The following is a 26357-nucleotide window of genomic DNA, read 5'->3' as shown; positions in this document are numbered from 1 at the left end:
TTATGTGCATAAAGTCATAGTTGCAGGTGCTCATGCTAGCAAGGATAATAGCTTGGATATAGGTGTGGATTCCATATACGCAAAGTCGATGCAAATGAAATATGTGAAGCAATTTTGGAGAGCATACACATGCCAATGGTGCAAAATGGCAAGGACGCAGTAGACAAATGTGAAAGTTTGAGCACTAGCACGGAAAGTGAAGATGATGAAACTAAAATTGACAAGGATGAGGCAACCTATGATGGTGACACATCTGATGTTTGTGAGAGTTGGTGCGATGATGTATGTGATGATGACATAGAGTCACTAGATCCATTGAAGGATATGGTAGCCTTGCACAAAGAGAAACGTATCTTTTGGGAAGCAGCTTTGCAGCAACATGGCATGAATGCTTGCATTGATGATGAAATGATGGGCTATGGTCAGGGAGTTTCCACATCAAGCAAAGATGACGTAGGAGATAATGATGCTATGATGGTTGATGTGTTCTTGGATCTATGTGCTTTACCAGAGCTAGGGGTTGGGAAACCCTATAGTGGTTGTGATGCAAAGACATTGGGTCATGAAGGTTATATGGATGAGTTCTATGTGTGCAAGGATTTGATGCTAGTGCCATCTCCAAGGGATGTCCGTGAGAATATGCGACCTACGGTTGTTAAGTATAAACTTCTTGAGGATGGGGTAGACAAGGAGGTTAAAGTGACCTTTTGCTTGCATAGTGATCTTATGGATGCATTTCACATGCTTCAATGTATGTTCGGGCCATATCCCTCTATCCGTGACGATCCTGATTGGCAATCAGTGAGTCTTGGGGCTAGTTGGCATGATGAAGACTGGGTAATGATGTCTTATGTGGCCTTGTATGCATGTCTTTGTCTTTTCAAGTGGAAAATGTCTTATCTGGAAGAAATAGATGCTGATGATAGTGTTTTTGAAGCGTGTTTCCAACTTTGGAATAGAGTTGTTAATGCTTGAACTGATTGTCTCTTGGGCATGGGGAGTGAAGAGCAATCAATGTATCAAGAAGATAATGTGGGATTTATGGTTGTCAATCAAATGGGCTCTAGTTATGAGTTGCATTTTGAGGTATTTGTGGGTTCTGCTGATCGGAACAAAGTATGGTACAACATGGCATGTGCCAACCTTGGAGAAGATTCAGATTATTCCTAGGATCCAGGTGGACGATGGCATTCATGCAAGAAGATAAAGGCTTTCTTATTTGGTGTGAGTGGAAGTCTTGGGCATACAGGTGGTGCTATGAAGATTGACAAGTTTCCCTATGATCCTCGAGGAATTTTGGGGTCACGTTTGCAGTTTTTTTGTAACTGTTTGATGCAAGTGTTGAGCATAAATGCTCTACTTGGGGTTGGGCAATGATGATAAACCACTTTTGTTATGTACAAAGTAGTGCGTATATGCACGGTCATATGTACAAAAATATGTAAATACATGCATTTGGGAGATTTACTAAGTGGTTTCAAGTTCAAAAAAAGATGCAACGTGTACACATTGTAAATAGTCAGGCTCGTGCGCTAGCAGTCGGACACATGTACATGCCCGTATAGGGTATCGGGGCCTTGGCTATGGTTCTAGGTGACTTATTTTGGCTCTAGATAATGTGTTTGAGCTTTCTAGAATTTAAATAATTCAAGAGAGAAGTGTGGGTACTCTCATCCTGCTCAAGAAGTTTGGGACATGCAGTAACTGTCTATTTGTGGCACCTGATCTGCGGTAATACGTGCATCGCCCTAGAAGTGGTAAAAAATGGAATGTGGGGATGTGGAAATGTGATTTGGGTATCAAGGATCAAGCGTGCAAAATTTGGTGAATTTTGGAGTCCGTTTGAGGTTTTTCCTACGAAAAATGCTCGCCAGGGGCCAAAACTGGGTCAAAAAGGATCAAAAAATGGTCAAAAAAGGTCTGAAATGGCTTCAAATTTGCACATCACTCACGGTGGCGTGAGTTTTCCAGCTGAGGGAGGACTTTTGAAGAGGAATATCAACACTTTCACCCCTCTGTGTGTGGGAGGAAGCAGGGTTCCTACAAGTGGTCTAATGCAGTCCCGTCGCGTTCGCGTCCTGTTTTCGAGTGTGTGGAGGAGTGAATGAGAGCTTTCTCTCTTCCATTTTGCACTTGGGAGAGTCTATGGGAGTTATGAGGTCTCCATGGATGTGTGTGTGCAAGGAATTGAGGGAAGAAGGTGCGGCTTTCTGCAAGACTATGTGACCCTGTATCGGTGCCATTAGGGTTGGCGCTACTCCAAAGAGTCCAACAGAGTGCAATTTGGTGAATATTTTGCAATGGTTTGAGAGTGGCCGTTTGTGGCTGGAGTTTTTGGTTTTTTGATGGTTTTTATTGTATATTTTGGTCACCATCAAGCGTGATTTCAAGTGTTGATCACCTCGACTCACCTTGTAGTGTTTGCGGGCAAGCAAGGGCTTGTAGGTCGAGGCGTTTGGAGTTTGAATTGAGCTTGTGGGTAGAGTTTTTAGGGAGCTTTTGAGTGGTAGTGAGTGAGGTGAGGAATTCAAGTAGATTACTTGTGTTGTGTTGAGTTGTCTGGGTGTGTGAGTGTGCGCACGACATCTTTTGCTCCATCAACGTGCTTCTCAAGCTCTGGCATCAGACCGCGGATAAACCCACATACTTGTTGAAAGTTGTCTAGCCCTTCCAACTTGAGTATAACATCCCAATAGTGAGAGATATATTCAAGCAATGATGGGTGTTGGGCATGGAGCACGTGTCCCAAGCCATCCAATTTCTATCTCCCTCATTCATGGGCAGAAACTCTTTTCAAAACATAGCCTCAAAGGCTACCCAACTCTGTGGTATGATATTGTTCTCCTTGAGAGAAATCCACCATTTGTAGGCCTTGCCTTCCAGAGTTAGACTTGTCTGTTGTGCTTGATTGCATCCAGAGTACGTCGTAATGCGTGAATTCCATCCCACTTGCTGAGAAAGATATTCATTGCATCCTTATTGCGATCTCGATCCCCTCCTAGTAAAAGTTGGTGGCTTGGTGTTTTCCAACAACTCGTCCACCTCCTTGGTAGTGAGAGAGTGCAGAGAATTTGAAGATGGACCTTGTCCATGACTAGAAGGGCCTTCCCCCTGATCGGCAACATGCTCATGCATATGTGTGTCAACAGGAACCTTGGCCTGCTGCTGCATAAATTGTATCACTAAAGTGGATAATTTAGTGACATTTTCATTTAGGGATGCAAAATTTGTTTCCATTACTGAGATGTGTGCTTGAAGTGCTCAAAATTCTTGGATATCAAGCAATTCATCAGCGTCATCTCCTCCCATAGCATCCTGGGTACCCTCCATGAGAGTATCAAGCCGCGAGCCATCATGGGAAGGATCAGGCATATTATGCTCAAAATCAAAGGTCATGTTGATATCGAAATCCATGGCAACACTGTGTAGTGCGAGAGAGAGAAAAAGAATACCTTTGATTCCCAAAAACAACCTCCTATCCGTAGGATGCACCACCAATGTCGGTAGGTGGACGGGCTAAGGATACTTGCAACCGTATGGTCGTTGAAAGTTACAAATCTGAGATATCAATCTTGTTATAAAAGCACCGCGTTCGATTTGCAGCACAAACGTGCTCTCGTCGAGCTTTTTGTGAAACAAAATTGATGTTCAATCCGGAAATATTACCATACAGTAGTTTCGTGAAAAATTTTGCAACTTCAATGACTGATGGCTTGCCGAAAGATGCACCAAGAAGCAAGACTTGCCAAACTATGTATGCCAAGAGTTTGTGTGTTGCTTGTTTGGGGTGTATGCCAGGGTGGGTATGAACCCTATCTTAAATAATTTGCCCAAGGCCAAAGGCCTTAGGCACTATAGTATGAAAATGATGCAAAGCTTGGCGATGTCGCGCACTGTAGAGACGTCGAGAGAGAGAAAGGGAGACCTTGTCGCTTGTGTTGCTCGGCCTTGCCCGCTTCAGTGACGTGTTTTGTAAAGCCGAGGGCCTTGTGCTCTCGTAGAGCTCCACACCACCGGGTTTTGAGCAATTCGATCGTCACCCCCTTGCCTCAAGAGGCCCAGCACATGGTTCCCTTCGTCATCCTCCCTACCTTGCAAGAGGTGAATTCCACGGTGTCCTTGCAAGCACATGCAAAAAAGAACCACACCCCTTTCCTAGCTAATTTTAGCTCTGATACCAACGTAGAACCCAAAGGAGGACTGAATGTTGGATCCTCCTCCCAGCCTACCTTTTATAGGAGGGCCCATGGCTCTTTGCCCTAAATGGATCCCCTATCCAGACCTTTAGTCCGGCCCTTGCCCTAAGTCCTTGACTCCCCTAGGTTGGGCCTTGCCCACTAGCCCTTGTCCTGACGTTTTGGTTGTCTTTGGTTGTTGTCCTTGCACCTCCAGCAAGGTAGGGACATATTGAAGCTGCAAGGTCAGGTAATTGGATACCTTCTCACACTCCAAAAAATGGTCATACAAACCAAGCCAACAAAGATCCAAGCCAATTCAAGACCACCGCAAAGGGAACTCCACATGCAATGGGATCCGCACAACTTGATATCCCTCTCTGAAATCCGAAACTCTGTCGCCGATAGCCACTCCACACGTTTTCCTTATGGTAGGCGTCGAACAAATCCAAAGCTCCACGATAAATTGTGCATAGCAATGGCTAAGAATTCCATCCAAGTCGATAAAATTTCCCCAAGCCGCTCCACACTCACTGCAATCCGCCTCGAAATTCCGTGTGGGAGCTCTTGAACAAATCAAGGATGCACAGATCAAAACTTTGCCTCGCCCTCTCTTGAGCCGTTCCCACTTCTACAGCTCCCAAGCCACTCCTCCAAAGCATTGCACGACTTTCTCTATGGTGGCCGACTTTAATCCTTTTAGTAGACAAATGTCCTCCAACACTACTGGCTCACAGCGTTTCAAAACGCTTGGTCATAGTGTGATGGATGTTTGTCATTGCCAAAGAAGGAGAGGCTTGTCGTCGTTGTCAAGGAGTGCCGCCATGGGGCGAGGTTTTAAAACGCAGTAAACCTTGGGGGGGGGGGGGGGGGGGGGGGGCTTGATGACTGCTGACGTTTCAAAACATAGGGGGGGAATCTGTCACCAAGGGGAGTCTACTGCCTGTGGACAACAGCGTTTCAAAATTCTCGGTGCCGGGGTTGGGGGGTAAGGAGAAGCGTTTTAAAAACGCTGGTGAGGGAACATAGTGAGACATCGATTGCATTCTAGAACGCTACAGAAGATGGTGAGGGTGAAGGTACCGACAATTGTGGATCACACTCTTCTTCTCAAGGGGATCTCTTCTACAAGAGCTGCTGCTCCACGCTAAGGGCTTCAAGCACTCGGCTCCACCAAGAAGCTCTAATACCATGTCAAAATTGATGCGGTATTGTGTTGTGGCACGTGCATAATGTGAAACTAAAATATCTACCTCACTCTCAATGCTTTTGCTATGTGGGACAAAATGCTATGATATACATACTGTGATATATGCGAAAAACAATGCCACGGTTGCAATCGTGTACATACCTTGCCAGGGAGGCAAGGCCCTAGACTTGGCACTATGGCATGCCTTTTCACATTAATATTATTCCTATTTTGCTTAAGAAATGTACAAATGTCAAGTATATTGAAGTGGCATGCTTGTTTTGCCTACAAAGTTCAATGCGGACAATCTTGGCAAAAAAAAGCAGGTTTCATGCGAGGGCATAAAAGACTTGTCCAAAGTGCTTACAAAGTGATAAAATGAGTTTCAACATGAAATTTAAGCCCAATGGGACTTTCCCACAAATTTAGGGATTTTTCCCAGCTCGTTTGGGTATTTTACAGACAAAAAGAGGCATTTTTGGACCAAAAATGGTCAAAATAGCCCAAAAATAGTAAAACATAGCTTAAAATGCCACATCAAGATGGTTCCATTATTGACCAAGCTGAGGGGGAAGTTTTAGATCCAACAAGAATGAGCTCATTTGGGCATATAAATAAGGAAATACAGCCATTCCATTACAGGGTGCTAGTGGAGTCCCGTGCTGCTTCCACTACATGTTCGACGCTATGAGGCCTCCAATTAGGGTTTCCCCTCCTCAAATAACTACTTGAGCTTCTCCAATGAATTAATATATCTTCCATGAAATGGTCACGCTGAGCAATTGAAGCGTCATTTTAAGATTTTTAACAGGTCGAATGAGCACTGCATTCGTGCAATTAGGAGCGAGGCTACACCTAATCTTCACACACACAAGAGTTTTGAGTTTGTATTGGTTCTTTTTGAAAGTGGAGATTTCATGGCTGGAGTTTTGTTCTATTTGAGTGTGTTTTTGGCTTCAAATCATCAATACCTTGCTTGATTTTGCTACGAATCCTCACAGTCAGAGGCTCGACGTTTTCCTAGTCGCACTGCGCACTTCTTTACACAACACAAAGTAGGCTAGGGTGAGGGTTCAAAATATTCATTTAAGGTTTCAAATTAAAGCTTTACAGCTATGGAGCAACAAGAGCAACAGGGGGTTTGATTTGATCCAGTCACAACGCAAATGTTTCAAGCTTTTGCGGTGTTTATACAGCAGCAACAAGCTGCAAAAAGAAGGGAGCTTTTATCAACCAAAGTGCTTCAATTTGTGGTGAATAAAATGGACCAATTTAAAGGTAAATATGTAACAAATTATCGCCGTAGATATGTAAAGGAGATGGAGCTTCGTCGAGTGCCCGAAGCAGAGATGGTACAAAGTTTTGATCTAGTTGTGGTTCTTAAGATCAGAGAGCATCTAAGGGGAATTAGAAATGAGCATGGGGAAACATGGGAAGCATTCAAGTTAGCCTTAAAAGAAGATTATTTCATGGAGGACTCAAAAAGGGTAACAAAGTACTTTTTTAGAGTGGTTAGTTTGGCCAAAAGAGGGACTTTCGCCAACCAAACTGCTAAGGGAATTTAAACGCCGCTATGATCAAATTTCAAGGACTGAAAAGGCTACCCTAAACTCAGAGAAGACAGAGCTATTTTGTAGGCAGCAGGTAAAGAGATTCAAGAGAACCTAAAGTTACTACTTGAGGACAAAGATGTTGAACAAGGCTTAAAGACCGATTGGAATGAGGTCGAAGACGCCATTTCACTACTAACTAAGCAACAACAACGAAGAGACAAGATGATAGTCAACCCTAGTCAAGTCCCAATTGTTCCCAAGAGTTCTATAAAGCCTGTGATTGTGATTCCAAAGAGTGATAAATCCATCCTCGATGATATTGTTAAAGGAATGCAAGAGCTAAAGTTAAAGCTTACAAGGCTAGAAGAGAAGGGGCAACCATCAGGTCAACATACAAGGCAACGAACTCAAAGTAGAGAAGGTTTTGTAAATAGATGTGATGACGACGTCTCTCAAACACCAAGTAGAATTTGTCACTCTACTTTGGGAGAATGAAATGGACTAAAGAGCAGACATGCTTGCGGCAGCTATGTCTCCCAAGCACCAAATGGATTAGTCATCCATCTTGGAAAGATGTCGTAGGGTAAAAAAGGGATCCTCTACCCGCTAAGTACGATTGACTAATGACTAAGCCTTTATCTCTTCTACCTCATAGTCGAGGACGACTATGATTTCAAGAGAGAGGTAATGTCATAAAATCTAATATCTAACCAACCCAAATGATTTTCTCATATTAAATTGATCACTTAATGTGGGAGAATAAACGGGAACAAGTGTTAAGATATAGATATGTGTTTGTAGATCTATCTCAACACGGGGCCAGTAGTAAAGGGGCCCAAATGGGAGATGGTCTATCAAGAGCAAGGCTAACCAATGGAGCATAAGACCTTAGGGTTAGCTTCATTGAAGACCTCCAATAATGTGTGTAAAAGTCCTTTGACCTTAGGTAAGCTAGGGCTGAGCTTGAGGTGGGAACCCGGCCCAAGCTCGAGGTGTTTGTCCTGCTTGAGGTGGTTGTCGTGCTTGAGGTGTTTGTCCTGCTTGAGGTGGTTGTCGTGCTTGAGGTGTTTGTCCTGCTTGAGGTGCTTGATTAAGGTGCTTGAGGTGCTTGACTTACTCCATGCTTGAGGTGCTTGAATTGCCGCTTGATTAAGGCGCTTGAGGTGCCTTGACATGCTTGCCTGAGATGCTTGTGGGAATACCCCCTAGTCCAAGTGCTTTGTCATGCTTGATGACTAAGGTGCTTGAGCTCCTAAAGTCAAAAGCATCCCTACAAGAGGGGGGGCGAGCCCTTTTCCTAGGGATTAGAGAGAGAACACACACTCACACTCACAAGGGAAGCCCCAGCTTGAAGAGGCAGCAAGGACACATGTCAGGTCCCTACCCATGTTACCTTCATGTGTTGCTTGAAGCCTATTGGCTAGGCTTCAAAGGGGTCCAATGATAAATTACTTGAATTATCTAATTGTTTTTGCATTTATCAAGTCCTCTCTCTCAAAGGGGAAAGGGGGACACTTGTCCCAAGGCTATCCCTGTTGCTTGTAATAGGCTCTACTTGTGATTGGCTAGGCCTGGAGGGGTCCAATGAGCTTCAAGCATGAACTACAAGGGGGGGTCGACCCAAGCAAGCTAGGGGGGTGCTTAGGGGGTATACTCACCCACACACACTCACAAGCACTCTCATGGTGTACTATGCAAAGTGCAAGAGCTCCCTCTCCTTCTCCAAGCAAGTAGAGGTTGAGAGCCTACACCAACACTCTTGGCTATGGAGTGCAAATCCAACCAAGAGCCATGCTTCAATGCTTAAGCTTGCCATCTTCTTCTTCTTCATTACTATGCTATTATGTATGCTAGCAACAAGAGTATGATAAGTGAGGAACTAATTCTTTCTCCTACGAAATGTTTCTTCTTCCTCTTCCCTACCCTCATTCCCTACTAGCTCTCTCCACCTTCGAAGGTGTTTGAGGTCTTGGGACTGAGGCTTGGGATAGTTAAAGCTTTCTTCAAGTTTATGTTATGTTTGTGATGCATGAAGCCTTCCATCTTCATGGCATCACCTAGGTCACAAGGAACACAAAGACTGTATTGTAACAAGTCTCTCTTTATGGGAGAAATCATAATACAAATGCCTATTGGAGGGGGGACCGGCTCCACATAAATCCGGTCCTCAACTGTTGTCATGTTCTCTAAACTCTCTCTCTTGCAAAAGTATTGTCTATGCCAAGTTAACTAATTGCTATGATTATGTTGCTATCTTCAATTATGTCTACCCGCTATGCTCACAAAATCATTTCTTGAAAGTACTCTCATTAAATTCCGCTATTCTCAAATTGAATAGGCAAATTCCATTACATGACAAATGTATTCAAATGTACGTCATCGTGATGGATTGCACCCTAGTTACCCATTGGCCATGCATTATAAGTGGGTAGTGGATCTGGTTACAATGCCATTGGGCTTATGGCAAATGAGATAGATAGTGCTTGCACGAGAAGACTTAACCAACCAAGTTGAAGGTCGTGCTCTAAGAAGAAAAAGCAGAGAAGGGGTATGTAAGTTCCTCTTGGATTATGTAATTAGCCGTTATGGCTGTGTTGGGAAAATAACAGCGGACAGGAGTGAGTTGGATGTTGACAAAGCAAGGTAGTTTCTCTAGATTGGGCATTAAACTTGCTCTCACAACTGCATATAATCCTGAGGGAAATGGTAAATCAGAGCGTGGACATCCTCCTATCATTAAAGCTTTGGCTAAGTCCTGCAAAGGTAAAATGGGAGAGTGGCGTAGGTTATTGCCTTATGATTTATGGGTCATTAGGTGAAATTTGGACTCACAAAGGGGTCCTTTAAGCAGTTTGACTTTCCCTCTCTCTACCAAAACGGGCGCATGGATATATTTTTTCAAACAAACTCCAAAGTTGGCGGAGGTTTGACAGTTAGAATGTCCTCTTCAAGCTCTATCTACTAATATATAGCACTCCATGAGATTCCTCATATTTTAGAAGATTCTTTTTTTTATTCACTTAGATTCCAACAGAGGTCTCACATCATAGGTGAATCAAAATAAAAATCTTCTAAAATATGAGGAATCTCATGGCGTGCTATATATCAGTAGATAGAGCTTGAAGAGGAGATTCTAATTGTCAAACCTCAGCCAACTTTGGAGTTTGTTTGCAAAAATTTATCCATGCACCCGTTTTGGTAGAGAGATGTAAAGTCAAACTCCTTAAAGGGTCCCTTTGTGAGTCCAAATTTCACCTAATGTGATCGTACAACTCATAGCTCAGTTCCTGGTTATATACCTTTTGAGTTGATGTATGGTCAGAAACCTATAATGCCAATCGAGGATGAAATTCCCACAAGGAATGTATTTCCTTGGGAAGATGGAACGAGTTGGGAAAACCTTCTTGCGTTGCACATACATTAGTTGGAAAGAAGGCCCCAACATATTAAGATTGCAATAGCACGATTGAAAGATGCAAGGTTAAAGAATAAAGACAGATTTGATAAGAGGCATAGGCTTAGACCTAAAGCTATTGAGGAAGCCAATTGCGTGTTGGTGTATGACACCAATCTTGACAAGCAGCATTCAACAATAAGAAAGCTTTCAAAGAGATGGTTTGGTCCTTATGTGGTTCAGTATATACATGGGAATGCAACTTATACCTTGCATGAGTTGGATGGGATAGAAATGAAGATTCCCATCGCAAGAAAAAGAATCACGTTATTCAAAAGAAGAGGTGATACAAATCCCTTTGATTCACAACAGAGTCAAAATGAAGAATCTGATGTAAAATTTCATGAATGAAGATGAAGAAAGAGATGATGATGCACTGGACTTCGTTGCAAGTGATGACGAGATTGATATGTGTGTTGACTTAAATGAAGATTGAACCTGCAAAAGATATGTGTGGCACATGCTGGAGGATGTGCACGTTTAGAGGGGGTGAATGTTATGCCGTGGAACGTGCATAATGTGAAACTAAAATATCTACTTCTCTCTCAATGCTTTTTCCATGTGGGACCAAATGCTATGGTGTACATAGTGTGATGTATGCGAAAATAGATGCCACGGTTGCAGTCGTGTACATACCTTTCCAGGCAGACAAGGCCCTAGACGTGGCACTATGGCATGCCTTTTCACATAAATATTCCTATTTTTCTTTAATGTATAAATATCAAGTGTATCGAAGTGTCACGCTCGTTTTGTCTAGAAAGTTCAATGCGGGCAATCTCGGCCAAAAATAGCAGGTTTCATGCGCGGATGTAAAAGACGTGTCCAAAGTGCTTACCAAGTGGAAAAATGACGTTCAACATGCAATTTGATCCCAATGGATTTTTCCACAAATTGGGGATTTCTCCCAACTCGTTTGAGCATTTTACGAACAAAAAGGGGCATTTTTGGGCTAAGAATGGCCATAAAATGGTCAAAAATAGCCCAAAAATAGTAAAAAATGGCTGAAAATACCACATCAACAATGGTTCCATCGTTGCTCAAGCTAAGGGGAAAGTTTTAGGGCCAAGAAGGAGCTCATTTGAGCATATAAGCAAGGAGATACAACCATTCCATTACAGAGTGCTAGTGTAGTCCCGTGCTGCTTCCACTACATGTTCGAGGCTGTGAGGCCTCCAATTAGGGTTTCCCCTCCTCAAACAACTACTTGGGCTTCTCCAATGAAGTACTAAAGCATCATTTTAGGGTTTTTAATAGATCGAATGAGCATCGCATTTGTGCAATTGGGAGTGAGGCTACACCTAATCTTCCCACACACAAGAGTTTTGAGTTACTATTGGTTCTTTTTGAAAGTGGGCTTTCATGGGTGGAGTTTTGTTCTATTTGAGTGTGTTTTTGGCTTCAAATCATCAACACCTTGCTTGATTTTGCTACAAATCCTCACATTCAAAGGCCCGACGCTTTCCTAGTCGCACTGCGCACTTCTTGACAGTGTAAGCGAAGAGACCACGGGGAGAGAGAGAGAGAGAGAGAGAGAGAGAGAGAGAGAGAGAGAGAGAGAGAGAGAGATTCTCCTCAATCAATCAACCTTGGCAATGAATAACTAAATGTGTATACAATGGAGGCAAGGGGTTTCTTATATAGCAATCCTAGTTAATTGGCCTACCCAAGACTTTGACAAATAATTAAAATAAATACCTAAAAGCCAAACTAAATAATGGGATCACATGAGGCAGTTCACTTGAGATGCCTAAACTTTTAACACCCTCTTTGCAGCTCATAGTGCACATCAATAGTGAGACCAAGTCGATGAAGAAGCTACCATGGACACCCCAATAGAAGGCCTTGGACTACTAGAGACACTTGGATGATGCTCTCCTCAGCTTTGTACCTGTAGTAATGCCATCTTAAGCATCGGTTTCCTTTGTAGAAACTTTGAATTGTAGACCATACTATGTCCAAGAATCCCCATTCGTAAACTGTGAGCCTCTCTCTGGCTGAAGCTAGTGGTGACACCTATTATTCGACTAGAAATCTAATGGCGAGGCCTCTGTGGCCACCGCCACGAGTGGCATGCCGATCTCCTCTGTCAAATCTTTATTACCGTAATATCTGTCCAGCTTGCCTTTGTCGTTGTCTATCTGTGAGTTCTGCTTTTGCCTTTGGCTTCAAACTCTCGTGCCAAACAAATCATCGAATCACAATCATGACTGTGGTCGTACCTCTCAGGTATCGGGACAACTAACTGACTACTAGTACTTCCATCCTTGTCCAACTGACCTTTTCTGTTGTCCTCTAGCAAACTCCGCCATTTGCTTTTGACTTCATAAACTCGAGCCAAACAATTTGTCGAGTTCCTTGAGAGCTGAGCCAATGCATAGGCCACTAAGTGGATGGTTGACGATCCGTCATCCATAGCTTTTGGTTGTCTTTGGTCGCTGTCGTCGCGCCCCGAGCAAGGTAGAAATATATTGAAGGTTCAAGGTCGGGTAATCGGGTACCTTCTCACACTCCAAAAACTGGCTGTACTAACCAAGCCAAAAAAGATCCAAGCCAATTCAATACCACCGCAAGGGAACTCCACACGCAATGGGCTCCGCACAATCTGGTATCCCTCTCTGAAATTTAAAACTTTGTCACCGATAGCGGCTCCGTACGTTTTCCATGTGGTACACTTGAACAAGTCTAAAGCTCCACAATAAACTGTGCATAGCAATGGCTAAGAATTCCATTCAAGCCGATAAAAATTTTCCAAGCCGCTCGGCACTCACTGCAATCCGCCTCAATTTTGTCGTGTAGGAGCTCTTGAAAAAATCAAGGCTCCATAGATCAAAACTTTTCCTCGCCCTGTCTTGGGCCATTCCTTTCCACTTCTACAACTCCCAAGCCACTCCTCCAAAGCATTGCACGGATTTCTCTATGGTGGCCACCTTTAATCCTTTTAACAAATAAATGTTGTCCAACACTGTTAGCTCACAGTGTTTCAAAATGTTGCGTCATAGTGAGATGGCTGTTTGTCATTGCCAAAGAATGAGAGGCTTGTCACCGTTGTCAGCGTTTTAAAACGTAGTAAACCTGGGAGGGGGAGGGGGAAGGGGCAGCGTCGACAGGGCATCTCAAAATGCAAGGGATAGGGGAGGGGGAGCTCGATGATTGCCGGTGCTTCAAAGCATAGGGATAAAATATGTCGCCATGGGGAGGCTGTCTGTGGACAGCGGCATTTCAAAACGCTCGGTGGGGGGGGGGGGCGGAGACAATTGCTGCGGGGAAGCGTTTTGAAAACGATGGCGAGGGAACTTAGTGGAGCGTCAATTGCGTTCTAAAACACTAGAGAAGATGGTGAGGGATGAAGGTGCCGACGACAGTGGATCACACTCTTTTTCTCAAGGGGGTCTCTTCTCCAAGAGCTGCACCTCCACGCCAAGGGCCAAGCACTAAGCTCCACCAAGAAGCTCTGGTACCATGTCAAAGTCGACGATGCGGAAGCGTAGAGACCAAGGGGAGTGAGCACGCGAGAGAGAGAGAGAGAGAGAGAGAGAGAGAGAGAGAGAGAGAGAGAGAGAGAGAGAGAGAGTCTCCTGATCCAATCAACCTTGGCAATGAATGACTGAATGTGTATACAATGGGGTCAAGGGGTTTCTTATATAGCAATCCTACTAAATTGCCCTACCCAAGACTTTGACAAATAAATAAAATAAATACCTAAAAGCCAAACTAAATAATGGGATCACATTGGGCAGTTCACTTGAGATGCCTAAACTTTAATAGGAAGATCTATGTAGTGACAACTAGATAGGCCTACTGTCCACAATGGATAATGCATTGCATAGTGGAAAAGTTAAATTATTCATAGCCCTCTGCATATGTCTTTAGCAATGTTAGCTCCAATCTTCTCTATCTTCTTGTCCTTTACTAGATTTCTAATGTTTTTTTACTTTCAAAGAAGAGATTGTGTGTGCTATTGTTGTCAATTATCTTTACATGACATGCTCTGACTATATAGGCCCTAAAGTTTTGTTAATCAACAACACTTGGGATACTCTTGCTACTTGTTATAGTGGCTGTGTGGGCTGCAAGGAGGCCTATGTACAATGATGGGGGCACAATTTGTGTGAGAGAGGGGGAGAAAGGCTGATACCGAGAAAAGGAAATATTTTTTTGTGAGAGTGCCCAAAACCCTAACTATAACTTGCCCAACTTGTGGAAATTCCCTAGTTTGTAGTTGGTAATGGTTGTAGTTGCAGTTTAAGTTGAGAGTGGTTTCCCATCCGGCTTTAGGAGAAAAAGACTATCAATGCAATCCATGTGCTAGAATTTGTTTTTTTTATAACACAGATCATGATTATTGTATATAATTCTGATGTTTCCTACTTATTGGATATTGTCTATGGCATTAATTGAATCTGAATGCAGACTCATATTAGATACGGCTATATTTTCCTGTTTATTTGATGAGGAGATGATGGATTACCATACTTCTAACAGAGTATGTTGTTGTTGATGCAGCGTTGTCTTCGAAAGTGTTAGAGGATAATGCCACAAAGTGTGTATATGTCATGGCAAAGACTATAATGCTTTAGTTTCCAGAAGAATCTCGCTTTTTTTAGGGCAATCCATAAGCTTAAAAATTAAGCATCTCTCTTGTATATTGGGAAGCTTCACAGAAAGCTATGTCTTGTTTCATAGGTTAAGTTTTTTTATTCAATGTTTCTTTTATTCTAAAATTGTTCACAGTTTACATGTGTCCATTCACGTGATATTTTTCATGTCGTAATAAATGTTTCCATGTTACTCAATTTGTTTTTGAGGGATCGTCTTTGAGGATTGAAGTGAGAAAGGCGACGGTGAAGTGAGAAAGCACGAGGGAATGAAAGCAGACGGAGAAAGGGATTGAATTACAGCACGGGACGGGAGAGGAAGCAGGAGGGTCGCTTGCTGTCAACGTGAGGTTGTCTCAATCGAGAGCTGCAAGGCAGGGCATAAGGCCAGCCGAAGGCAGCGTGGTCAGGGATAGAGCGCAGTTTCCTGCTGTCAACGTGAGGCTGTCTCACTCAAGCGCTTCAGGGCATGTGAAGGGCATGGGAGTGAGGTGTGCACCATGGTGCACATGCAGGAGAAGGGATGCTGCAAGGGAATTCCGGCAGGTAACGACAGAGGTGCTGCACGGGGTTACTAAGAGGTGCGCTGGTAGCAGGAGGAAAGTTGCACGGGATTGCCGGTAGCGATACGAACAAGGCTATGGTCACCCCAAGCTTAGTTATGAGTTATTTGAACAAATAACTAATCCTCATTCTTGGTCACACCCAAAAAGGAGCATTAAATGAATAACTATGCCCACTTTTTGTAACTATGCTGATTTTGGCATAGTTGTGAAGTTCCAAGGCCTAGTTGGGAGGATGAATGAATATCTAATCCTCTTGTGACCATGCAAGAGGCTTAGTTATTCACTTAATGCTCTGTCTGAGCATAGTTGGCTTAGTTACCTACATTCGATAACCAAGCCTCACGGTGAGCTAGGGAGATGTGCAACCAGAGCTCCAAGGCAGAGGTGATGGCATGGGGTCTGCGGATCTCAACATTAATTGATGCCACTTTTGGGAGATAAGATTGGAGGTCCATAATCTTTGAACGATGTGGACCAATTCTTTTTAATACCAGTGTTCTAATGGGCCACAAAAGTGGCTCTTGCCTAAATCCTAGTATTTTAAGCATAGCTTTTGCACATGACATAAGAACTTCATGAAACTTCTTGAGCATCTTGTTAGAATGTGTCTAAGACTCTCAAACTCGTATTTCAGTTAAAATAATAATGCTAAAAATAAATTGGACGTAGTGTGGTCTACAACTTCGAGGTTTCTACAAAGGCAACCGATGCTCAGGATGGCATTACTTTCACATACAAAGTTGAAGAGAGCAAACACCGAGGTGTATCCAGTATCCCGGTCGATGTTGTTGTGTCCATGGTAGCTTCTTCATTGACTTGGTCTCACTATTGATGTCCACTATATGAGCTGCAGAGAGGGTGTTAAAGTTTAGGCATCTCAAGTGAACTCCTCAATGTGATCGCATTATTTAACTTGATTTTTAGATATTTATTTTTACTTATTTCTCAAAGTCTTGGGTAGGGCAATTTACTAGGATTGCTATATAAGCGACCCCTTGCCTCCATTGTATACACATTCAGTTATTCATTTCCAAGGTTGATTGGTTCAGGAGACTCTCTCTCTCTCTCTCTCTCTCTCTCTCTCTCTCTCTCTCTCTCTCCCCCTTGGTCTCTATGCTTCCACATCATCGACTTTAACATTGTATTAGAGCGGTGTCGACATTGAAGCCCTTGGCGTGGAGAAGAAGACTTGAAGAGGAGAAGAAGATTAGGTCTCGTCATCAGCGTCCCCCCCCCCCCCCCCCCCCCCGCAACTGTCGTTGTCCCAAGCATTTTAAAACGCTGCCCAATAGCGTCACCAAAAAATCCCCTCGCGCTGGCGTTTTGAAACGCCACCTGCGACAACTTCTCTAGCTCCCCCTATCCCGTGCGTTTTGAGACGCCGGCAGCAACAACCCCCCACCCCCCCCTCCCCCCCTTCCTCCTACGTTTTGAAACGTTGTCTGCCAGTAGAGGAGCGGGAGAGCACTTAGCGAATGTTTTGGCAACAACGGTCCCCCCCCCCCCCCCCCCCGTTCTTTAAAACGTAAGGGATAGGGGAGCTCGATGACTGTTCAAAACGCACGGGGAAATCTGTCACCAAAGGGAGGCTGCCTGTGGATAGTGACGTTTCAAAACACTCGATGGCAGGAGGGGGGGGGGGGGGAGGAGAGTGTTTTGAAACAAGGCTATGGTCACGCGAGGCTTAGTTATTATGAGTTTTTTGAAAAAATAACTAAGCCTCATTCTTGATCACACCCAAAAAGGAGCATTAAATGAATAACTATGCCCACCTTTTGTAACTATGCCGATTTTGGCATAGTTGTGAAGTTCAAGGCTTAGTTGGGAGGATGAATGAATATCTAATCCTCGTGTGACCATGGGAGAGGCTTAGTTATTCACTTAATGCTCTGTCTGGGCAAAATTGGCTTAGTTATCTATATATGATAACTAAGTCTCGGTGACCATAGCTAGAGAGATGTGCAACCAGAGCTCTAGGGCAGAGGTGATGGCATGGGGTCTGCGGGTCTCAACATTAATTGATGCCACTTTTGGGAGATAAAATTGGAGGTCCATAATCTTTGAACGATGTGGACTGTCCAATTGTTTTTAATACCAGTGTTGTAATGGGCCACAACAGTGGCTTATGCCTAAATCCCAGTATTTTAAGCATAGCTTTTTCACATGACATAAGAACTTCATGAAACTTCTTGAGCATCTTGTTAGAATGTGTCTAAGACTCTCAAACTTGTATTTCAGTTAAAAAATGCTATTAAAAAAAAATTCTTCCTTTTTAAAAATACTTTTTTTTGCATAAAATTGTAATTTACTACTTTACTTAGGCGAGTAGTAAATGTTGGTAGTCTTTATGTAAGCAACATAGAAGAGTGATGGTTCATCACATACCACTTGAGGGATTTTTCAAATAAGTGTGAGTTTGTTCCAGAAAAATTTGATCTACCATTGAGTCAATTCAATAAATTATAATCATCATTTACAATGTTCAAACGAGCTACATCACTCCTTTTTCACAATGTGCCCTTTCAAGGGTCTTTAACAACCCTATATATATACAATTGAGCTATTGTAAATACTTCAATAGAGGAGCTTTAGCATCATTGATCCCTCGTTACATATGCTACTTGATGTGGATTTAGTCATGTAAACAACAGCAACTCAAGAAACACATCGAGGCGTAAAGGTTATAAAAGACCACATGACATTGTCCTTAGAGATGGTTCACAATGCCACTCTAGAGACAACATAGAAACAAACGTAATGTCGATGCAATCACATATACAAACAACATAGAAACAAATATAATGTCAATGTATCACAATCATGCACACATATATACAAAGCCGACATGTAATTAACATTTTGGGGTCCGCAAGGTCTCAACTGGCAGTTGTCATCATCATGTCTTTATATACCGTGGCATTAGAGACGCTTAGAAAAACTTTGAAATAGCAATTATCATGGCTTTACGTACCATGGCATCACAGACTCTTTCTTCAAATCAAAGAAAAAATTGTAAAATAGTAATCATCATCATGGCTTTGCATACCATGGCATCACAGATGCTCTCAACGAATCAAAATAAAAATTTTGGAATAGCAATATAGATGGAGATACCCATGATAATATAAATCCACATCGTTACCATATTGTATCTCAAAGTAATATCCACATTGTTACCATATTACCATAGATCCATGTTGTAACCATTTAGGCTCAAAGTACCGTGCGTCAACTTTATCGTTGTCACTAACATTAGGGAACCATGGCCGTAATTGATAACAAATAAAGGCCTATAATCACAGATAATAAGATAAGTGATAAAAAATAATCAAGATTGAGTCTACAATAGTCAGTTTCATTGGTTGTAGATGAAGTGTCTAATTTGTCAACATGTGCAGAGACTTTAGGCCATCAAACTTAACCCAACACTACAGTATTATAGAATGCCACCGGCTAGCATTTCAGAACGCAATCGCTGGGTAGGGTACTCGTGGAGCCACCAAGGCACATGGAACGTCTCAAAACTCTCAACGCGGGGGGGTTTCACAAGCGGACATCGTTGTAGGGAGGGCTACAGCGTTTCAAAACGCTCCCAGCAAGGGGGGTTACGGCGCCACCGTACTACTGCATTCTAAAACGCAGGAGGGGAAAAGGGCCTCGTGGGCTGCAAAGGAGCACTGTCGGCAAGGAAGAAAGGGCAGTGTTTTAGAATGTCGGGAGCAAGGGGGCAAGATGGTCGCCAACCAGCAAAGGGGGTGGATTTCGTGTTGTGGCACGTGCATAATGTGAAACTAAAATATCTACCTCACCCTCAATGTTTTTGCTATGTGGGAACAAATGCTATGATGTACATAGTGTGATATATGCGAAAATAGATGCCAGGGTTGCAGTCGCGTACATATCTTGTCGGGCAAGCGAGACCCTAGACGTGGCACTATGGCATGCCTTTTCATATAAATATATTCCTATTTTGCTTTGAAATGTACAAATGTCAAGTGTATCGAAGTGGCACGCTCGTTTTGCCTAGAAAGTTCAATGCGGGCTCGACCAAAAATAGTAGGTTTGATGTGCGAGTGTAAAAGATGTGTCGAAAGTTCTTACCAAGTGGAAAAATGAGGTTCAACATGAAATTTGATCCCAATGGATTTTTTCACAAATTGAGGGATTTTTTCCCAGCTCGTTTTGCATTTTACGGACAAAAAGGAGTATTTTTGGGTTAAAAATGGCCATTAAATGGTCAAAAATAGCCCAAAAAAAAGTAAAAAATCGCTCAAAATTCCACATCAACAACAAGTTTGTCATTGATCAAGCTGAGGGGAAAGTTTTAGATCCAAGAATGAGCTCATTTTGGCATATACGCAAGGAGATACAGCCATTCCATTATAGGGTGCTAGTGAAGTCCCGTGCTACTTCCACTACATGTTTAAGGTTGTGAGGCCTCAAATTAGGGTTTCCCCTCCTCAAATAACTACTTGAAATTCTCCAATGAAGTACTGAAGCCCATGAAATGGGTACGACAAGAAATCAAAGCGTCATTTTAGGGTTTTTAACAGGTCGAACGAGCACTGCATTTGTGCAATTGGGAGCGAGGCTACACCTAATCTTCACACACAAGAGTTTTGAGTTAGTATTGGTTCTTTTTTAAAGTGAGTCTTTCATGGCTGCAGTTTTGTTCTATTTGAGTGTGTTTTTGGATTCAATTCATCAACGCGTTTCTTGATTTTGCTACGAATCCTCACAGTCAAAGGCCCGACGCTTTCCTAGTCGCACTATGTAGTTCTTGACATCGGAAGTGAAGAGACCAAGGGGAATGAGCACGAGATACACACACACACACACACACACACACAGAACAAGAGAGAGAGTCTCCTGAACCAATCAACCTTTGCAAAGGGAACTCCACACGCAATGGGCCCTGCACAATCTGCTATCCCTCACTGAAATCCAATATTCTATCACCGATAGCCGCTTTGCACTTTTGCCTTGTGGTAAGTCTCAAACATATCCAAACCTCCACAATAAACTGTCCATAGCAATGGCTAAGAATTCTATCCAAGTCGATAAAATTTCCCCAAGCAATCTGTCTCGACGTTGCTGTGTGGAAGCTCTTGAACAAATCAAGGCTTTGCAGATCAAAACTTTTCCTCGCCCTCTCTTGAGCCGTTCCTTCCCACTTCTACAACTCCCAAGCCACTTCTCCAAATCATTGTAGGGCTTTCTCTATGGTGGCCGGCTTTAATCCTTTCAACAGACAAATGCCACCCCAACGAGAAATAGAGAGTCTCCTGAACCAATCATCCTTGGCAATGAATAATTGAATGTGTATACAATGGATGAAAGGGGTTGCTTGTATAGCAATCCTAGTAAATTGCCCTACTCAAGACTTTGAGAAAGAAGTAAAAATAAATACCTAAAATCCAAACTAAATAATGGGATCACATTGGGCAATTCACTTGAGATGCCTAAACTTTAACACCCTCTCTGCAGCTCATAGTGGACATCAATAGTGAGACCAGGTCAATGAAGAAGCTACCATGGACACCCCAGCATTGGCCCGGATACTGGATACACCTCGATGTTTCTCTCCTCAACTTTGTACTTGAAAGGATTGAATTACAGCAGGGGACAAGAGAGGGAGTAGGAGGGTCTTTTGCTATCAGCATGAGGCTGTCTCAATCAAGAATTGCAAGGCAGGGCATAATGCCATCCGAAGGCAGCATGGTCAGGGATAGAGCAAAGCTTCCTACTGTCAATGTTGTAATGCCTATAGCTCCACGGTGGAGCAATAAGCACTACGCGAATGATACCCTCACGCTTCCTTACATTAGATGAACAACATTGTATAAGAAGACGGAATAGAAGACAATACATAGGAACAGAACACCATCTTCTTCATTGATATGTAATCGAACACAGGATTACATGAGAATGATATGTTGATTGATTAAGAGATATCCACAAAGACAGGTATGCCCCCTCAAATACACCCGCTGCTCCAGCGCAGATCCAGAACGGTGCACCACCCCGTCCTGTCCCATGATATCCCATGAAGAACTATCCAAAGCCACATGAAGTCCTATTTTGCGATGTCTGCACATCCACAGGACTGCAGTGTGGGGCTTATGCCATAACACCTGGCAAGCATGGTGGATTGCGCAAACCCACAGCTTTAGTCTCTCCGTGTCGAAGGCTCCGGTCGCTGCTCCTCTTCACGCTCTAGTGATGACAAAATGTTGATGTAGCCGAACCTCCAAAAATCTTGCCAATGGGCCCTGTAAACCTCTGCCAACAATTGTGGGTCTATCTCAAACTGCTATGGCCAAGGTTCCCGTGGAATGAATTGCATTGACAAGGAAATAGACTGAGGGGCCTGGGGTAAAGGGGCAAGAGGGGTATGAATAGGGTAATACCAAGCCCGATATCGGTTTAGAGGGAGCCAAAATGGTGGACATGGCGGGAGACTGAGTGAAAAAGAGTGAGCAAGTGTCTCCACCCAAAAATAGACTCTGTGCCGCTCCTTATAAAGACGATGAATGACTTGCTGCAAATAAGAGACATGGGCTTGAGGTTCAGCACATTCTTTTGTATCTTTTGCCCAATCAAAAATATAAAAACCTTCTTGTACAATGCTCTTACCTCTGTTATTGGTAGGTGGCTTAGGCTAGCTCACCATGATTTGTTAAGCTGGTTAATGAGTTACCACCACATTGGCTAGCATAGACCTCCAATTCTGCATTTAGCCCTCCCAAAAATTGTGCAGGTCCTTCTGCATTTTCACTGCTACTGCATCAAGATCATTCAAATTGATCATCACATCACCAGGATGTGATGCTAAATAATTTGCCAAGCTATTTAGCGTTCGCAAGCAAAGAAGTTCATCTTGAATAGAGGAGACAAACGCAGAATTATCCTCCCTCAGAGTTTGCATCTCACCAGCATGCTACTCGGCTATACTAAGTAGTGTTGAGTTTTGGCTCACCAGCTCCTCATTGCGAGCCTGCAAGGCAGCCACCTGAGATTCGAGCTCGGTGACCCGTGCCTCAGTTGCCAGTGCTGGCCAAACTGACCGCAAAGAATCCACACATGCATTGCCAAAAGGTTCTGCACTCTTGGAGCTGATATGAAGGATTTGCGGTTTGAGCTTCCCAAGTAGAGGGACTAGATTTGTTCCCACCGCATCTGTAGCTATCTAAACAGCATCAGGGTTTTCTGGTTGCGAGGAAGTGCTAGCACCTGCAGAGCCAGTTCCCTCAGGATTTGAAGTTGTCGCACGCTCCTGCATTCTTCGACGCCAGCGCGCAACTACGGAATCCTCTGGCAGTCGGCCTTTGGCCAAAGACAACGTCGAGGCAGAATGTGGAGTGGAAAGCAAGACTTCTTCCCGTCCTCGCTTTCAGCTCGATGTCCCCGCAGTGGCCATCTCCTGTGAAACAAAGGCTACCACTGTAGTAGAAGCACCACCTACATCCGTTACACGAGCAAGGGGTATGAGACAACTCCTCAACAGGCACAAACTTGGATCTTGTGCCGACTACACGGTGTTGCAAGTGAGAAATCTGTCATCCTCAAAGTGGCACAAAGGTTGAAGGGCAAGGGGGAAAACTTGTTGTAAGGGAAACACCAATGTGAGAAGTTGCCCTACCTTTGTATTCGTCAGGGTATTGTGCCCCATCTGCCCCATCACTCGTTGACACTCTACCAACAACCTTTCTTTGACTATCACTGCCCAGGACACTGGCCCAAAGTTGGCTGAATGCAACCATTACGTGCTTTATCACAAATGGTATACATTTTGTCTTGCAACCAAATTGCTTTCAAGAACCAGCGATACATATCTCTTTTCGCTGCATCAGTGAGCCCTGACAATTTTTATTTTCCCTTCACCTTCAAACCGAACTCAAGCTCTGCCTTTGCAACATGAATAATGTGTGAGCTGCGAACAACGCCATCCTTAGGCGGGCAACATCACCTTGAAATTATTTAGCTGTTAGCTGTACCTACTAATTATTCACTTGCACCATATCACCAAGAGCCAATTGTTCGATCAAAGCCTTAGCCTGTAGGTGAATAGGAATAACCTGCCAAACCACTCACAAAGAGTTCTCAAAATAGGGCGTGCCACAGTGTCGCAACCATCATAGCCCTTTTATCGCTTTTTGAGATTGCATGTTAAAGAATCCCCAATCATGATTAAGGCAGCTTCCGGATCTTGTACTACAGCAAAGGGGTACTTAATAGTGGTAGGTGAAAAATAATGGCGAAGTCAGAACCCATTCATCGGAACAGCAATCTCCTCCCCCCGTAAATCAGCCAAATAAAAGGAAGTAGGCCCACATGACTTAAAAATCTAGAATGGCCCAGACCACCTTAATTTCACCTTCCCGGGCATCTTCCCAAGTCGATAGTTAAATACAAGAACCAACTTGCCCCGTAGAAATTGTCGCGCTTTAGGTCGATCTAGCCATTTCTTCCGTGGGGATTGCAGATCTTGCAACACCGCAAAACTGCGCAATCGCTCTTCATCTAGTTCCTACAAAACATCCAAACGATAAACAATGGAATCTTTCAAAAGAAGCCTATCCGCAATCAGCATCCGCAAGCTCGGTACGACATGCTCCACTAGGGTAATTGCCTCCATTCCAAATGCCAATTTGAAAAGAGTTAGCCCTGTTGCCACTTTATATGCCATACAATAAGCCTATAATACGGAAGGAAGTTTGGCATCCCAATCCGTTCGATGCAAATTAACTAGCTTTGTCAAGATGCAGACCAGCTGCTTATTAGTTGATTCTACCTGCCCATTTGCCTAAGGATAATATGGAGAAGACTTCCTATGTAACACAAAATAAAATTGCAACATTCTCTCAATCACCTTATTCAAGGAATGGCTTCCCCGATCACTAACCAACTTAATAGGACAACCATATTGGGAAACAATATCCTTATACAAGCACCCAGTAGCAAAAATCATTGTAGTATCTTTCAAAGGCCATGCTTCCATCCATTTAGTCACATAATCCGTGGCCGTCAAAATATACCCATTACCAGTGCTAGGTGCTACTGGTTTAAAATGTCCAATAAATCCAATCCCCATTTTTTTAAAGGCTTCAAGGGTAATACTGGTTGTAAAGGCATTCTAGACATCTTAGTAGGCTGCCCCAACCGTTGACAAACATCACAATGTTGGCCCTCACATCTTGAACCAACGCTGGCCACCATAATCTAGATTGTAGCACTTTTCGTGCCGTGATCAAAGTTACAAAGTGACCCCCAGCAATGCCTGTATGAACCTCCTTCATAACAAAACCTTGTTCTTGTGGTAGGACACATCTTAGCAGAACATCCACGAATGTACGATAATACAACTTCCCCATGACAATCTCAAAATTTCGGCTACGAATAGCCATCCTGCGTCGTTGATGTGAAAAAAAATGAAGGCGTTTCTCCACTGTCGAGTAAATGAAACATCTCCTCATACCAGGTCTAGGGAATGTTGGGAATCACCCAGGATGATTGCATAACTAGAAGCTTATTTGCAACTACTCCCATCAAAAATAGGGACGCATCCGGAAATTCATCCGCAACCCCCATCGGTGGCTCATCGGAATCAAGCAAGGACAGGTAATCAGCAACCACATGCTGCACTCCGGGACAATGTATGACCTCAATATAAAATTCTTGTAACAAGAGCACCCATCTGGCTAATCTTCCTGTCAAATTTTGTTGGTGCACCAGGTATAAGAGAGCCGAATGATCCACATAAAAGAAAAACCGTCGTCCCAACAGATAATGACAAAACTTCTTCACCGAGTAAATCATCCCTAAGCATTCTCTTTCTGTTACTGAATAATTTTTTTCTGTGGATGATAATCGTCTGCTAGCATAATAGACAGGTCGAAACCATCCTTGAGTTTGTTCCTGCACCTGCACACTGCCAATAGCCCTTTCAGAAGCATCCATGAAAATCCTGACCCCAATTTAAAGGAATCATGATAGGAGCTTTGGTTAGCTGAATCTTTAATCTCCTATAGGCCAGATCACATTCTTGAGTGGCCAGATCACATTCTTGAGTCCATTAAAGAACTTTGGCATGTGCTACTTGATTAATAGGGATTGCAAATGTGCTCCGAACCGCAAATGCCACCCAGCTTGACCCAGAAATATTGCACACTGCTTTGGATTTGTCGGCGGAGGTGCCTCCATAATTGCTGCTATTTTATCCGGATCCACTGAAATAGCGTCCTCAAAAATTACATGGCCCAATAATCTCCCACTTCGCACTGCAAATGCACATTTTAGAGGATTTAAACTAAATTTCACCTCTCTACATTTCATAAAACATAATCGCAATTGCTTCAAATGCTTTAATTGTGCTCCAAAGATACTGAGGTCATCTAGAAAGATTCGCATAAAATCTGTCAAGTAAGGACCAAAAATTTGAAACATATCCCTTTGAAAAGTTGAGGGCGTATTCCGTACTCTGAACCACATTACTGTGCATGCGACAACGCCCCATGCTATAATAAAAGTTGTTTTAGCCTGATCCCCTTTAGTTATCCAAATTTGATTATATCCATTAAACCCATCCAGAAAAGAATACATCTCATGCCATGCCACATCATCCAAAATAGAATCCAGAAATAGAAGTAGAAAAGGATCTGAAACTGTAGCTGCATTCAGCTTCCAATAATTCACACAAATTCGAATTTGCTTGTTTTTCTTTGGTACCACCACAAAAGGAGAAATCCATTCAGGGTTATCAATAGGGGTAATAAAACCCACCTGCAATAAGCGATCAATTTCCACCTTGACTTGCTTGGCCACA

The 26357-nt window shown here is 43.2% G+C and overlaps 1 protein-coding gene across 2 annotated transcripts in view; it reads left to right on the top strand.

Moving 5' to 3' along the window:
* The window catches only part of LOC147449450 (uncharacterized), a 279835-nt gene extending 264737 nt beyond the window's left edge, over positions 1-15098 (top strand). For both annotated transcript variants that reach the window (XM_086521894.1, XM_086521895.1), the window contains one exon: positions 14875-15098. The gene's annotated coding sequence lies outside the window, so the exon portion shown is untranslated. The remainder of the gene's footprint in view (positions 1-14874) is intronic.
* Positions 15099-26357: the final 11259 nt, after the last annotated feature.

This window comes from Adiantum capillus-veneris, chromosome 10 (genome assembly GCF_014529385.1).
Source record: "Adiantum capillus-veneris isolate H3 chromosome 10, ASM1452938v2, whole genome shotgun sequence".
Classification (NCBI taxonomy): domain Eukaryota; kingdom Viridiplantae; phylum Streptophyta; class Polypodiopsida; order Polypodiales; family Pteridaceae; genus Adiantum; species Adiantum capillus-veneris.
The sequence above is the reverse complement of the archived record's forward strand: the minus strand, read 5'-3'. Positions and strand labels throughout refer to the sequence as shown.